General features: G+C 33.7%; 1 long non-coding RNA gene across 12 annotated transcripts; it reads left to right on the top strand.

Moving 5' to 3' along the window:
* Positions 1-6,559: 6,559 nt before the first annotated feature.
* LOC131022108 (uncharacterized) lies at positions 6,560-9,157 on the top strand. Of its 12 annotated transcripts, none has more exons than XR_009101147.1 (7): positions 6,573-6,900; positions 7,022-7,111; positions 7,226-7,265; positions 7,742-7,829; positions 8,330-8,393; positions 8,712-8,794; positions 8,889-9,157. It is a non-coding gene; the product is annotated as an uncharacterized LOC131022108 (long non-coding RNA). The 12 variants fall into 12 exon arrangements; XR_009101155.1 differs by having other exon boundaries at positions 8,318-8,393; XR_009101148.1 differs by having other exon boundaries at positions 7,226-7,320.
* Positions 9,158-11,927: the final 2,770 nt, after the last annotated feature.

The following is an 11,927-nucleotide window of genomic DNA, read 5'->3' as shown; positions in this document are numbered from 1 at the left end:
GATACGATATATTTTAGAGATGTTTTATATGACGCCCGATGAATACGCGTCGATATTTTGACTTGTCACGTTAATTTTAATTTGAGCGAAAAATAAAATTATGGTAAAATTATTACAATATTAATATTCATATATTTTTTTTTACTTCTTTCAAAATTCATACACAAAATCAAATTATTCTTAAATTGATGTATTTAGACGCTAATAACTCCATAAAAATTACGATAATTTTTGGGAAAGAATGCATAAATATAAATATAGAGGATGATTGATATGATTAGGGTAGACATTGCAGGAGAGGACCACTACTACTACATCACACATTTCCATGCCTCCTTTTTCATTATTCCTCATTTTTTTTGTCTCTAATTTTTGTAGACCCACACCCCACCCTACCATGAGTATTTAATATATACCACCCTAAAATATTTAGAGCTACTCTATAATTAAAAAAAAAAAAAATTACACGCACACATATCATATGTTAGGAATGATTTAAATTAGTTCAAGCATATATCACATCAAATAAAAAATATTTTTAATTCTTTGTATTAATTTTGTATTTCGTTGAATAAATTCATGGTTCAAGATTCGAATTTCATAAATGATGAAAAATTTATTTTTTTCTTAATTTTTTTTTCATATTTGGCTTATTTTATACGATAAATCGGATGTATAGTATAGTAATAATTCACTATATATATACGATTTTAGTTTTATAGATTCACATTATCTCTAGGGAAAAAATATTTATGTACTTATATTGGGAAATTATAATGGGGGAAAAAATATACAAGGACTTTCTATTTTTATGAATCTTGGTGATATTTTGGTTGGTTTTTTGGAGGTTGTGCGAATTACAAGTGAGTGGTTTTCCATCAACTGGTACTGACTACTATGTTTCAATCCAGCTTCTTTTATTGATTTATCACTAATTCTAAGGAAATAAAAGGAATAGGATGAATATATTTTACTACATATAGATATAATTTCTTTTTTTTTAAATATTGCTAAAGTCGTTATTGTGTATTGAGCAAACATTTCCTTTTATTAAATGTTTGCAAATCATACATTAAAAATGAATTATATTTAAAAAATTGTTACCAAATCTGGAAGTCACGGATATTCTAATTTGGAGTAATATATTCATGTGTAATATATATGTATCTTATATTTTTCAAAAAATAAATAAAAATCCACACAATTAGGGTGCCTAAGCATTTTATGTTGGTTCATAAATCCTAACAAAAACTATATTTTGGTGAAAAAAAATATAAGCTTCCAAATTAATGATGCAAAAATTTGTTAGCCTTTCGCGTTCATTAACAAATATATTTTCGTCATCAAACTATTTATTCAATTATTTTATTGTCCAAAAAATATTAATTCATCTAGCCCATCAAACATCTTCCTAATTTTAAAACATCTGCTTATTTCTTTTTTTGACATATTTACATGTATTGTCATTAGTGGATTCATATAAATTATCACCATTTTTAAAAATATATGGCATTCATTCTTCACTCACCAAATACACAATTAACTCTTCTTAAAACTCGTATTCACTTTACTAACAACTAAGGAAAATGTTTCGTAGAAAGAGAGAGTAATTTATGTTTAAGGTACCGTGAAAACTTCAAGATAACTCAAATTTTTGTTGAGGCTCCAAAAAAATTATATTAACTCAAATCAGAATGAACATCAAGAAGTCAAAAATAGAACATTCTACTTTCAAATAATATGGAATAGTGTCTATAAATAGATAGAGACGACTCTTTATGACCTTATTACAATTATAAAAATAGATTATTTATCATGTAGGTAGTAAAAATAGAAACTTTGTTTTACTAAAAAGTTTAATTAGATAGAAAAGTTAAGCAGGTATTTTTGGTGAATAAATAAGAAAATAAAAAGTGAGAAATGTGGGATGGGGGCGGCGTTGTTTAACTTTTAGCAAGCATTAGATTAGAGTGGTCGCAGACGCACTGCCATAACCAACCATATTACTTCAACATTGCTTACACTACATATGTGATAGAACAGGATTATAGATAGGGCTGTAAATGAACAGAGCTACTCGCAAGTTATTCGAGATTCGGTTTGAAAAAAGTTCGTTCGGAGCTTGATTCGATAATAAACGAGCCGAGCTCGAGCCTGACAGTGCTCGGCTCGTTGAGCTCGCGAGCATGTTCGAATTCGATTGTTCGCGAATATGTTCGCGAGCCTGTTCACGAACCTTCAGTCGAGCCTTCAATCGAGTTAGTACACAAGCCTTAAACGAATCGAACTCGAACTCGAACTCGTGTAACATATTAATTAAGAAGATTTTCTTAAATTTATAAAAAATTCGAGCTTGAACACCATATATACGAACATCTAACGAGCCGAGCTCGAGCTCGAGCTCGAATTCAATATTATCGAGCATCACCCGAGCCGAACTCGAACCGAGCCCGAGCTTAGTAAGTGGATGACGAGCCGAGCTCGATCATCAAGATAAAAGCTCGAATCGAGCTCGAACACCCGAATATTTAAACGAGCCGAGCTTGAGCCTGCTAGTATTCGGCTCGTTTACAGTCCTAATTATAGAGCAACACGAGCAGAAAACGTAAAGAAAATACAAATTTATGTGGTTCATTAATTTGGCTATATTCACGGGCAAAGAAGAGAACAACTTTTATTATAGGACTAAGATTACAGATTACAGATCTCAATTATATATAGTACTGAGATAAAACACTCAAATTGGGCTTAAAGCCCAAAATTGCATACAGTTGGGTCGGGGGCGCCTCTGAAGCAAAACCCCGTATATTTTCTTGGAAGCGGGAGATTCAAGACCTATCAACAACATGCATCTCTACTAACAATAGTAAAACATAGTAAAAGATAAATTAAATGGGTTGGGTTGAATTTTGAGTTCGTCGCATTTGATGGGATTTGTGTCCGAAAAAGTTCGATTGATTTGATCGCTTCCAAATTCTTGTTTAAAGCCTTTACCTTTTTGCTAGAGGAAAAGATGAAATGATCTTCGATTAATCCTTCATAAGACTTTGAGGTGATCTATGATGTATTTATTTATTATAAACACCCCCACCCCCTAAAAAAATCTTAAATTTAATTTGATTAAATATTAATTAGGATCTTACCCTTTATAGTATGTCTACCTTAATTGTTATACATTTCTATATGATTTTGATCTTTTAAAAGTATATTTTCAATGTTTTTATAACCAATTTTTATAGGAAAAAAGATCATATAGACCACTTAGCCTTTCCTAATGTCATATATCTCTTAACATTACACAATACTAAACACAAACAAACACACACACACACACATATATATATATAATGTATCAAATGAAAAGGATCCTTAAAATGAGAAAAAAGATTAAATTTGTAAAGTATATATTAAAATTTTACGGTTGAAATTAATCATGTGAGTTGACATTAACGAACAAGGTAATAAAATGTACGAAAATATTTCATCCTGGTTCGAATCTTGAAGAGGGCGGAATTTTATCACATTAATTTAACACGACTTTTTGTACGTTATAATTGATTTGTTTGTATATTTTTACAGACTTATTGGTTGATTTTATTAACTCTACTCATTAAATTATTTTTTCATATATCTTAGATTTAGAACATAGATTAATCATCATATGGTTTGTAAGTCGTCTCATTATCAAAAATTGTATAGACACCAGGTGTGCTAGGGTTGGATTCTAGGAGGCCCCATTGGTTTATGGAGCCTTTCTGCGTTTTGGTGAATTTCATAGTTGTCTGCAAGATTTTTTACTAATTCATGGTGCTCTAGTTTCTGGTAGGGGTGTAAATGAATAGAGCTACTCGTAAGTTATTCGAGATTCAACTCGAAAAAGCTTGTCCAGGACTTGATTTGATAGTAAACGAGTCGAGCTCGAGCCTGATTTCGAGCTTAATAATTTAATCGAGTCGAGCTCGAGCCTGACAACACTCGACTCATTAAGCTAGTGAACATGTTCACATTCGATTGTTCGCGAACCTTCAATCGAGTTAGTACACGAGCCTTAAACAAGACAAGCTCTATCTCAAGTAACATATTAATTAAGAAGTTTTTCCTAAATTTTTAACGAATTCGAGCTCGAACATCATGTATACGAACATCTAATGAACCGAGTTCGAGCTCAAGCTCAAATTCGACATTATCAAATATCACACGAGTCGAGCTCGAGCTCCATAAGTGGATGACGAACCAAGCACGAATAACAAGATAAAAGTTCGAACACCCAAATATTTAAACGAGCTGAGCTTAAGCCCGCTGATATTCGGCTTAGCCTTGGCTCGGCTCAACTCGTTTACGGCCTTTGTTTTGGTTTCCAACTTTTACTCTTAGTTTATTTTTCTTGGTTTTTGGTTGATAATTTTTAGATATTTTCTATTTTTTTCGTTGTAACTTGTAATAGATCATTATTCATTTTTTATCTAGCATTTTTACCATTGAATTTTCGCCAATAAAACTTTTCATGAGATTAGGCCTTGAGTCTATATTTATTGCTTTCAAGGATTGTAAGGATCTTCTTAATCTTTTCTTTTTTTCCTTCAATAATATTTTTTTAGCATTATCATAAATTTACATGATTATATATATGATAATTATAATACATTATTGTATTACACAAATATATGGATGCTATAGTATCACGAGATCATATCCCAACTTTTATATTACAAGCTACTCTCTTCATCCCATTAATAATGTCTCAATTATTATATTGGGACGTCTCACTAGTAATGCCTCATACCTCTTTGATAAAAAAAATTAATCATATAAAATATTATTAACAGAACAGCGGGCTCAATTCATTAACTCATTTACTCCAATAATACTTAAATATATTCCACTAATTTACTTTATACATTAACTATATTTTTCTTAATTTATGTATCCAAAAATAACGAGACATTACTAATAGGACTAAATTTATCCAATGAATACTTGTGATGATTCCAAAAGCAACTTCAATCACTCTCACATTATTGAATAACCTAGTAAGCAAAATAAAAGATCTCGAGTCTACTATAGATAAGGGTTGATGCCTAAACCAAAACTTACCTATCAACTGACCGGCCTAAAAATTGCCAACTCACTCCATATAACACTCTTTCTCCGTCAACGAAAGAATTTTATTTTTTTTAAGATGTCCATAAAAAAAATTATTTATTTTTAAATTATACATCACTATTTATAACATTCAATTTACTTTTACTTTTCACATTTTCATCACTCTCAATATTAATTCCTACAATACATTTCCACCACTTTCAATATATTCAATAATGTTTTCTTCATTTTTAATATACTGAACAATTTTTTCTTAAGATATGTATCACTCCCTCCTGAAAAGTTTATTAATTGATGAAGAAAATATATTTTTTGTTGTCTCATCGTACGCATGAGTTACTTAAATTTGACTCTAATTAAAATAACTCTTCATTCTATATAAAATTACTATTAACGTTTAATCTCATTATCATAACTAAAAAAAATTATTAAAGTATAATATCTACATTAGATGATGGCATTGGGTGGAGATGCAAAATGTATGAAGGCTCCAAATGTGGAATGAGATAAAGTTGTCTTTTTAAAACATCTCTTTCAAATGGAGCAGAGCAGGTAGATTGTGACAGCCGCAAACAAAGAAGCCGTCTTTGCTAGAATAAATAATCCACTAAAATTGATTTTTTTATTTTTTATTTTTCCCTCGAGATTACACACATTTTGATTAAGACTAATAAGGTGTAAATTAGTCCACATACGTGATTTATCTCTTCATTCATTTTACTTTTAAATTTTTTGGTGGATATCATTTCTTCCTTATCATCTCTATGTAGCATCATAAATATATTATTAGTATATTTTTTTGTTCTCTCTCAAATAAATATATTATATATTTATAAAATTCGTGAAAGATGATGGTAACATGCATAAGTTATTGATTTAAGGTCCATTAAAATTAAATAATACAAGACACACTTGATGTGATGATGCAACTTGCATGCTTTCTTTGATTCATGGCACTAGTTTGTTATTAATATTTTCAACTTTTCCAAAAAATTTAATACAGTAAATCTAGAATTTGGAAATTAGCCAAGCCAGAGACAAATTGCACAACTATTGGATAAAAGGGTGGTTTTCATCAACCCAAGAAATAAATTGAGTTCATTCTTATCCCTTCACTAGACACACTACAAAAAAACCTTATTTTTGCGACGGAATTAGAGACGGATCCCCAACACGGGTCGTCACGTACGACGGATTTTACGACAGAAATATGGGTTCGGTCGGATATGCTTTTGAGACGGAATTTAAGACGGAATTTCCGTCTCAAAATTCTAAAGACGGATATTTTCCGTCTTAAATTTTAATTTCGAATTAATAATAATAAATTTAAAAGTTAACGACAGATAACTTCTGTCTCAAAATTTATTTTAGAATTAATAATAATAATAATAAAATTAACGACAGATTATTTCCGTCTCAAAGATTAATTTAAAATTTATAATAATTAAATTGAAATCTAACGACAGATTTATTCCGTCTCAAAATTTAATTTCAGCGCCAGATTTCTTTCTCCCTTTTCTCCACTTCTTTTTCCCTAAAATCCTAAATCTCTAAATTAATGGTGAACCCAACCGCCTCCAGCCACTCCACCGCCGTCCATTGCCTTCACCGTTCACCGTCCTCCGCCTCCACCGGCTATTGCCGCTGAGGAACACCTTCGCAGCTCGCGCCGTCAACCTCTACCTCCGCAACGTCTGCAATCTACAATTCAAGGCCAGGGGATCTACGAGAAGAAGAACCGAAAGCGCCCCTCCGCCGCCGCCGCCGCAGCCTATTCTGTTTCGGCAGAAGTTAGAGGTATGGCTTATTCCGTTCAATTTCTGTTTTGCCGCAGCCTATTCTGTTTCGCTGCAGCCTATTTACAATTTCTGTTGCTTAAAGTTCAAATATGGCTTATTCCGTTCAATTTCTGTCCCAGCCTCCAATCGCCACCACCGCCTCGGCCCTCCGGCCTCATCCTCAGCCGTCGCCGGTCCTTCCCTGACCCCGTTGCAGCCTTCCTCTTCAGGTAAGTTTGTTGCCTCAATTTTGATGGCTTGAAACTTATATTTCTTTTCGAAGTTTATTTGTTTTCGATCGAAGTTTGCCTCAATTCTTGCCTCTTTCTTTCTCAACACTATAGTCTCTCATTGCCGTCGTCGAGGTTGGGATCAGGCTTGCCGGTGAGCCTCTGCACCAGCTCCCTGAAGTTTGCAGCATCAGTCTTGATTATCTCTGGTGCAAATATGTGGATTATTCGGATTGATTTTAGGTTTTAATCTCAATGTTGAATGCAGGATTGATTGATTTATCAAATCATTATTGAGTTATAATGATGCACGATTTCAGCATGTTTTAGGAGTTCATTGTTTCCGTTGAATAAAATTTGGGCAATTTCAGTATCTGAAGTATATTGATATCTCTAAAATATTATTCTGTCATTGATAACCGGAAAGACCTTGGATATGAGTTGGTGGAATGATATATCAGAATACATTGTTTCTGTGTTTCGAGCAATCTGTGATTATTTATTTATGAGTTTGGGTGAGGAATGGACTATGTGATTAAACATACTTGAACCTTTATATCAGATCATCCATACATCCTCTACTGTGTACCGGTAAATCCCTAAATTTTATGTCCATTTTATATACTGCAGGCAGGGCCAAAAGACTCGCTTCACCAATGCCTTATAAAGCGTGATAAGAAGAATGCTGCATTTTACCTATATCTTGCTCTCACCCCATGTGAGTAATCTTTTACTTTTGATTTTCAATTGTAAATGCTTCTTAATCTAAGTATGTTGCCTTACTCTGTCAAAGTAAAAATGCATTGATTAATTGGTTTTATTTGCTTCTATTTCGAGTTGGTTGCCTTTATAGTGTTATTATTATTTGCTGGTGTTAGCAGGGTAATATTAATTTAGGTGGGTCTGAAAGTTGGACACACAAATTATAAGCCTTTGAAAATATATAGAAATAATTTGTGGGTGTACATAATTTGTTAAAATAATACAGCTCATGGAGTATGATGATTCTTTCATAATTATATCAATTTATTTATTGCTTGTAGTATGCTGAGATCAAATTTTAATTTTGGGTGTGACCATTCGATCTGATACAGGTGCATATGCTTACCATGAAATCGTTGCATATGCAATTTTAGTGGTTTTCAATCTATAGTTATAATCGTTTGTTTTGCTTTTTTTTTTTTTTTTTGCTAATCAATGTGTTAGTGTCTATTGTAGTTGTCAAGTGCTGCTTAATATAGAGGTGATCAGACTTTATTTTTGCTACCGAACCGACATTAAGGTTAGTGTCTATTTTTTGAATTAATTTGTTGTATTTTAATGCTTGTCTTGATTTAGTAATTATTTGCTTGGGTTGTGTCCCATAATGCATTAGCATGTTAATTGTATAATCATGATTATTTGTGTTGAGCATGATTTAATTTTAATATTAGCATGCTTGTATCGCCGGTGGGGGAGAGACGATTTTGTGTTAGACTCAGTTTGAATTTTATTGAACTAGTATTTTTTATGTTGTTGGTGAATGGTGATGAATTTGGGGATTTGGGAAATTTGAGAACTTAGTAGATTAAAATTGTTTGAACAATTTAAGTTTAACCAGTTGAAGAAGTGGACTGGAGTGTCTTCAATGTCTTGCATGCGAAGGCCGGAGAATTCACCTATCTCAGAGCTCGAGATGCATACGTATGAAATCCTTAAATTAAATTATCACAAATTCATCTTTATGTATCTATACTTAACGATTAACTTTTAAAGTTTTTATTAACTACAAAAACAGGCCCAAGTGACTGCCAAGGCTGTAGAGCTATCTCAATCTCGGTCAAATGATGGCTCTGAGTCTCAGGAGGTAGACGTACAGGCACTGCAAGCCGAGTTCATGAAGATACCAGCTGAAATGAGGAATCTACCACCCCCTTGATTATGTTTGTTTTAGGAACTTGAATTTATTTTGCTAGGTGCTAACTTAACTAGAATTTGGATTGTTAGATACTTTGTTGATTATCGTTGATTGCTGGTTACTATTTAAAGTTTATCTATTATGTTGCATTATGTTGCATGATGAAAGTATTAGAATACAGGTAAATAACAAAATTGGAAAAAAAAAAAATTGGCAATTTTAGCGACGGAAATTCCGTCTCAAAATAATAATAAAAAAAATAAAAAAAAAACGGAAAAAAATTTTGAGACGGAAATTCCGTCTCAAAAGCGCGGCGGCGGCGCCGGAAAGTGATCGCCGGAAAATCTAACGACGGAATCCTTTCCGTCTCAACTAGAGACGGAATTTCCGTCTCTGTTTCCGTCTCAAAATTTGGTCAATACAGATGACCACCAGTTGGTTAGAGACGGAATTTCCGTGGCTATTCTGTCGTTAGATTTGAGACGGAAAACAAAATCTGTCGCTAGAGAATTTAGCGACCCCGTTTTCAGCGTCCCCGTCGTTCAGTCGCAGTTCTGTCGTAACCAGCATTTTGAGACGGAATGTTCGGGATTTTGAGACGGAATTTCCGTCGCTAGAATTAATTTTTTTTGTAGTGACATCTTCATTAATTATGTATTTGATGAGTAGAGAAGAAGCTACGCCAATTTTAAAAAAATAATGATAATTAATGATTTTTTACGGAATGACAATAGATATAAATATATGAGAATTTTACTTCATTCGTCCCGCGAAATTTGATCAGTATTTCTTTTGAGGTTGTTCCATGTAACTCGATCATTTTCATTATATGCCAAAAGTTTTTCCATTTTCACCTATCATATTTAACACACTAAATACTACTAGCTCTTTAAAATCTATGCCCAAAAAAAAAGTAATCAAGTTTTGGGAAACAGGGGTAGAAGATATTTTGTGAACGAAAAAAATGAAAACAATTTTTGTTTTGTAGACTACTTAGTGAAATAATTCATATGTATCCAAGGTTTCTAGAGATTTTTTCTGAAAATTATGACATTTTTTTTTCATTGTTTTCCTTTCTTTGTTAAGCAGGGGTTGAGAAAGGAACAAAATAAGGCCCAAAATTTGGAATGAAAAGCTATAAAAGTAGGTTATTCCCTTTCAATATGAAGACTGAAGAGATGCATCACTTGTGGTTGTGTCGTTTTCTCCCCAATTGTCTATTCACTTATCCAATTTAAATCAGTCAGTAACACCACCCCTACAATTCCATGGTTTTGAATTGATGGGAACGCCAATTATTATATAATCAAAACATAATACAAATAATTTTTTTTTTTTTCACATCCCAACTCTTTTTTTAAAAAATCTCTTTCATTTACAATAGTCTACAAACTACAAAGGAGAGAGAGAGAGAGGAAAAAAAAAAGTTTCCACTTGCATGGAAGTTGCACAAAGCATATTGAGCAGCAATTTTTTGCTTTCTATTTCAATTTCACCAGAATTCTCTATTTCATGTTAATTTTCTTTGGGTTAATAGGCGGAAAATACGCGAACTATTTCCGGATTTGCATTTTGCACATCAGCTTCAAAAATAGCTCCAGAATACACCATCTTTTAATTTAGCTGCAATTTGCACACGGCGAAAGTTCCGACAACTCTTAAGTTTGACCGGCGATGACGTGGACAGTATTTAACATTACATGGCATTACTCGTGACATTTTTTACACGCTGGTAAGCCACGTGGGCAAAACGACGTCGTTTTGCGCAGAAATTAAATTTCCTAAAAAAAAATGTCTGGCCGTCTCCCTGCTCCCTAAGCCCTAGATCTACCAGCGATGACGAAAAGTAGCGCCGCGATTCTGGTGGAGGAGCCGTGATTTTCATTCCTCTTCTTCAGGAAGAAGATACACCAATGCGAGAATTGTCAGACACGCGCAGGCAACACTAATGGCGACGATGGATCTTGTATTGAGTTTCCTCGACTTGGCAGTCTGCGGAGAAGAAGAAGAAGAAGAAGAAGAAGAAGAAGAAAAAGAAGAAGAAGAAGAAGAGCCTTGTTGTGGAGGAGCAGCGGAAGACGAGGCTGGCGGCGCTGAGGAGAGATCCGCGTTCTCGATGAAGGATGAAGCCGGGAATTTAACTAGGGATTGGGGAATCGAGCCATTTAAGGAATTGTAGCTCACATTGAAAATTCTTAGGGTTGGAATGTCGAGATTGGGGAGATTTTGGGTGAAGGAATTCAATTCGAGGTTGAGCCGGCCAGTCTCTTGAGGTCGGCGAGCGACGGCGGGATGGCACCGGAGAGCGAGTTGGAGGAGAGATCGACGACGGCGAGGCGGGGCGAGAGAAAGAGGGGGATGGCACCGGAGAAGTTGTCTCGCCGCCTCCACCCAGTTTGCGCCGCCTCACCTCCACCATAGCCACCGCCACAGATCTAGGTGGTTTTTTTTTGCAGATTTCCACCAAACCATCTGCGTAGAGAGAGAGAGAGAGAGAGAAAGCAGAAAAGACCAGTGATGAAGAACTGGAAAAGATTTCCCTTTTTTTATTATTTTTTTATTTTTTTATTTTATACTCACTCAAAACGACGTCGTTTTGAATGCCGGTGATACACGTGTAATACCCCGTTTCCTCGAGCTAAGTTTAGAATAATTTTGAACTCAGATTTAAGATGATTCACGCCGGATTGAGAAAAAGAATTTATTTTTAATTCCAACAAAAATGATTTACAAAAACATTTGTAAATTTAGTTATTGAATTTATATGCATTGCATATTTATTTAATTTAGCATTCAAGTATTTTCACGAGCTTTTAATTAGCAAACCCTGAAGAATTATTACAGTTTTCATAGTACAACCCGGAAGACTTTTTATTTTATTTTATCCCACACCCACCTACTACCCACCTACTACCCACC

Source organism: Salvia miltiorrhiza, chromosome 4 (assembly GCF_028751815.1).
Source record: "Salvia miltiorrhiza cultivar Shanhuang (shh) chromosome 4, IMPLAD_Smil_shh, whole genome shotgun sequence".
NCBI lineage: Eukaryota > Viridiplantae > Streptophyta > Magnoliopsida > Lamiales > Lamiaceae > Salvia > Salvia miltiorrhiza.
The sequence above is the reverse complement of the archived record's forward strand: the minus strand, read 5'-3'. Positions and strand labels throughout refer to the sequence as shown.